The sequence below is a fragment of the Melospiza melodia genome, chromosome 4, assembly GCF_035770615.1.
Source record: "Melospiza melodia melodia isolate bMelMel2 chromosome 4, bMelMel2.pri, whole genome shotgun sequence".
Classification (NCBI taxonomy): Eukaryota; Metazoa; Chordata; class Aves; order Passeriformes; family Passerellidae; genus Melospiza; species Melospiza melodia.
In genome coordinates, this window is record NC_086197.1 from 95,042,079 (window position 1) to 95,047,638 (window position 5,560).

The following is a 5,560-nucleotide window of genomic DNA, read 5'->3' on the forward strand; positions in this document are numbered from 1 at the left end:
TAGTTTACAAACAGCTTAAGTTTAAAGAGCCTTTCCATTAAATGACAGCTCTTTATAACCAGTGACACAGCTTGTTGAGGGGGTTATCATCTGTCAGAATGATGTTAAAATCTCTCAGGTTTTTCCCCTGAATACTTTAAAAGGGAACAATTTCAAGACAACAGCAAAACTCTGTGAACTAAGGTGAAGAAATTCAGAATTGCATGTAGTGCTGGATTTGCTTTCAAGCAGCATCCTCTCTTGCAACCTTTGGTTTACGATTCAACATTAGTTTTGAATTTACAATTTTGCTTGTTATCAAAGATTGCTCCATCCTGCCAGCTAAACAGGCATCACAGCCATTGACCATGCAGAAAATGCAACTCAGAAAACTCACTGTGCCTTTTTATTAAGTGACTGCTACCCCCAACCTCATGGCAATCTTGCTTCTGAACTTCACACAACATGGCAATAAAAGCATTTGGAATCTGCTTTCAAAAGATGCTTTTTACCAGGCTACAAAGCAGGTAGGACAAACATCCACTGCTTTCAGGTTTGTTTTTCTGTTGATATCCCCACTGATTCCTCCTGGGTGATTGAGTTTTTTCGGATTGTTTGCTAAGAGTTTCAGCTTTCAAAACATTTCTTCTGATCCCAAAGGAAAAAGAATATCTATTTTTAAATAATAAAAGGAGAATACAGAAAACATGCATAATGCGCATTCAGCTCCAACTGGTCAGCACACCCTGCTGGGTATTCAAGATGAAAATTCAGTTTCAAAACCTCTGCTCAAAGCTAAGCTGTGACAGTGCAACCACTTCAACAGGAGTTTCCCACATTAACAGGAAAGAGGCTTAACCCACAAAGATGCAAAGCTAATATTTGCAATATTTCCTTGACTTGGACCTTTCCTCAAAAAGCAAGATAGGAATGAGAACATTTTGGCTCTACATAAAATTGTGGTGATGGTAAGGTCATGGACTAACCCGAAGTCAATTGTAGATGCACAGACTCCTATACTTTCATTTAAGCCATGGAGAACAAACAAACAAAAATTCAGCCTCAAAACAAAACAAACAAAATTGAAGTAGGAAAAGATGTTTGTCATACAATATTTTAAAATAAAGCTTCTGCCAATTTTATTTTTGAAATAAAAAAAGAAATCTATAGACTGTATTTACAATTTGGTAGTCTTAGGGTGCAATATCCAGTATTCTAGAGATGAAATATCTCCAAAACACTGAAAAATCTCCATCAGAGCAGTTTCTTTTGCTCTTAGTACCACTGAGTATTAGAACTGATTAACTTTAAAGAGCTATCACCAACACTAGTAGATTTCATAAGGCTTGGATGTCAACCTTCTCTGATTCACAGAAATCTATATTTAAAGTTACAGAAAGAGATTGAAACTAGCATAATTTAAAGTACTACATCACCAGAATACAACTTCTGTGGTGACACTTTCTAGAGACCAGATAGATAGAAAGGAAAAGGTAATTTTTATTCTATTCAGAACAGAGAAATCACAAGGAGATTTGTGAATTTCCTTTTCTTTTCCAGATTAAAAAAAAAAAAAGGCAGATTTTCAGAACATCCTCTGGAAGGCAGCTGAATTTGCCCTTGCCAAGACAAATCTGGTACATGTTATAGCAAACAGACTCCAAGCTCAAGTTAAAAGCTTTGGTTCTGCTCTGCAGTTCTGCTCTGTAATGCCACAGGGAAGGGATTCTCCTACCTGACCTTTCCAACTCACAGTTCCCACAGGAACTGAACAAGGCTGGTTTTCATGTCTGGTGGATCACGCACCTCTTTCCTCCATCTCTGGCAGAAAACAAGTGATTCAAGAAAATTTACAAGAATTTTCAAGAGGCTTCAAGCATTTTCAAATAGCTTCCACTAAAAGAGGGGAAAAGAAATCCAACATAGAACAAGACATCTCAGTTTAGTGCTGTGAAATTACCTCCAGGGCACTTTGATGAGACATTCTCAGAGTTCTTTAAAAAAAAAAAAAAAATTAAAAATTATAAATGTTATTCTTTCTTTTCTACTCCAGGGAAACAGATTGAAACAAATGAAGTAACTTTCACAAGGCTATTCAAAGCCTGTGTAATTGTCTAATCTGGGTTCTACCTTCTGACTGCCACTGCTGAGCCTTAACAACTCCCTCTTTCCTCCACAAAGCTGCAGGCTTCAGCAAACAAAACATTCCTTATAGCTAATTGGTATTACACAGAAACTCAACTGCTCTTATTTACAAAACTACAGATTTATGTCAAGCAAAGCCAATTATGCTTAATGTTTAAACTATTGCAGGTGCTCAGTGACATTGTGCTAGGCAATAGAAGTGAAATTGCTCTTTTAATGCATCTTGTTCCAACTGGGAGCATGTGTTTTATAATCAGTGCAAATTTAACAGATGGAGATCTTAATCCTCTCCATCAAGTTTTCTTCAGCACCCCCACCCCCAAAATAAATAAAAAAGAAAGGAAAAAAAAAAAAAAAGGAGTCCCATGCATTTAGACTTAACTGAGGTGGTCTCTGACAAAACTGAGGTTTTGACTGGGCCAAAACTTGCACAATTTTTTTTTGTGTGTGTCCATGAATACAGTACAAAACACACATTTAACCATTAAAAAGACACCCCCAAAATATACCAGCAGAAATCAGGAATCCATCTGGCTATTCAAGGCCAGTAATGACTTCTGATGAGCACTCAGATAAAACCAGCACAAACTCAGTTAAAATCTGCACAAAAGCAACTTCTTCCCAAGTCAAGTCTGAATCTAGAGTCCTTCATACTAATTACAAGGGAGAACAGTTAGAAAATTAATTACAGTTAGAAAATTAAGGAAGTAATCAAATAGGAAACTGAACTGGGATGTTTCTGACATCTCCTAATCTCATCTAGGAGGCAACATTTTCCACTATACATCTCAAAACTATAAACATGCATGGTGAGGATTAAGACATGAGTATCCTAAATTTACTTTGTGCAAAGCAATCCAGACTGGCAACAGGTGACCTCAAACCCAAGCAGTCAGATCTGAGTGCTTGGTGGAAACTGCCACAGATCAACAAAAGGCTGAACAGAAGCAGACTCTCCTAACATTTTGTTGCAAAACTTTGTATGCACACACACATCCTTATTTTTTCTGTCCTCCAATTTTTTTTTTTTAATGTAAAAAGTCACTAAGTTTTTCAGAAGTGGAAAGCAGCTTCCTTCAAAGACCAAACCTTTGGAGTCTTTTATATTGATTTCACTGTGTGCTGGTGCAAGATTTATATAATTTAGGCAGTGCCCTGTATGCACAAAGGATTCCATCAGCTTTGAATGGAGTCCTAGATGCTGCAGCTCAAGAAAAATTCCTGTCTGTTGGTTTGGAGTGCTAAATTGCTCTGTCATAACAGTGAGATTGATTGATGGATTGATAGATTTTTGCATGTAGATTCCTCTGCTCCACCAACTGAACTAAGGCCAAATTCAGCATCCAGTGCCCCATTTTGTTCTGCCATTCATCTGAAAAGCCAAATTTCTTATTAAGCCTGATAGAAAAAGCATTTCTCCTCTCCATGTGAATATATTCAATATTCAACCCTTCATCCTAGAACCCATTCTAAGGAATTCCTATACAGGGAGTTAACTAATCCTCTTTTTTTGCAGAATTATCTTCATCTGACAATTCAACTCAAATGGCTGCATTCTGTTATCTGCTGCCATCTATTCTCAGGATTCAATTTATGAGGAGAGAAAAAAAGAAAGTGTTCTTGGGACGTTTGAGGCCATTCAGCCTGAGAATGCAGCAGACAAAACATTTTACGTTAAAATAGCCCTAAGTTCCTTGCTCTCTTGTTATCGGTGTAAATGGTTCCAAGCCACTGCTACTTTTGCAATTAAAAAAAAAATACATTCGTTAATAAAACATCTACAGTCCAATCATATTAATCTGCCCAAAATGTAAATTTTACCCTTCTACTACAGAGTTCATCTCCTATTGCGCATTACTCTCAAAAACATTGAGAACAATCATACCCACCCTGTCAGCAGACTCCAACCAGCATTTTTGTAGCTTTTCTGCAAGGACAAAGGTCAAGTATTGAAGAATTTCTCAGGAAAGAAACGAATATTTTTCATGACTTAAACCTGGGCCTATTGCAGTACAAACATTATTTAGAAAATAACACATTACAAAGTAATAACTGTCAGGTGTCATGGAAAAACTTACCCAAATATGAGGAAATTAGCCTGTCTCACACTTTCCAGTGCCCTCAGAGAAGAGATGCTTCAGCCTTTGGCTGCCTCTCCTCTCACAGCCCCAGCTCATGCAGCCCCTTTTGGAGAAATACTCTGTCCTTTGCTGGGAAGGGATGTATTCACTATATTTTTCTCCCAATGCCCACCCTAAAGTTACAGCATCAAGTGTTTTTAATGGTGCAGAAGAGATTTAAGATTTTTTTTAATCAACTCTTGCACAATTTAAACTCAGAAGCTGTCACTTCAGTGAATTTCATCCTTTTCATGAAGCTTCTCCTGTGGTAGAGCATTTCTCATACCTAGCAAGCACTTTTACTCCACTGCCCCTTCTTTATGAATATCTTGATATCAAAGTTCTCCTTTAGTTTTTTTGGGTTTGGGATATTTCCTTATCACATAAAAACCCCACTTCTCCCATCAGTATTTTTAGTTCTATGACTTTTAAATAGAAATGTTAAGGGTTAGATTAACTCTCACAATAACAAAACAGCCAATTTTGGGAGTGTTTAACTTTGTAGCTCTTCAAACTGGAAAGCATTTTACTAATAATTATTTCTCCACATCTCCAGCTGCATATATTCTTTCCCAATATTCTTCTCCTGATTCCCTTCACCCCACACCAGCTGGGCTGCAATTAGTAATTTTGGTGCTAATATATTCCAGTCTCCCATTCTCCTATTAGCAATTTTCTTCATATCATCCTCCAGGAATGACAAATCTCAGTGTTGCTGTCAAGTGAGACTGGATCACTGATGCCCCAGCATCAATGTTGCATGGCACACCTTATGGACTGATGGCTGATATCTGGTTTCCAGTTTTAATTTTGGTAGATTTCAAAGCAATTTGTAAATAATGTTTGTGACCATTTCACTGACAGAAAAACTAAAGTAGCAGGAGCTGTACACAAAACTCCCATCATTGCAAACATCAACCAGCCACTAGCAGATTTCAAAATTACTTGTAAATTATACTGTCACAAAATAATTTGCTAAACAAACAAATGAGAATGTTTATTAATTTTTAACCATTCCTAAATACAAATAGATGTGGATACCTTTTTCCATATAAAGATTAAAATCCTCTCTCCAACTGTGGCAAGCAGTGAGTTTTCCTTGGCCTCCACGTGAATTATGACAGTGCAGCCTCCTTCAAGACCAAATCCTATGAATACTGCTATGTTAACTTCCAAATATCAGTATTATTCACCAGAAAATTCATAAATACCAGAACATTGTTCCACTTAAGCGCGCTGGGTAATTTATCCTTGGAGAGCTGGTGGATAAAAACCGCCAAAATTTAGGGTTGAAATTTTATCAGGGTGAAATTCTA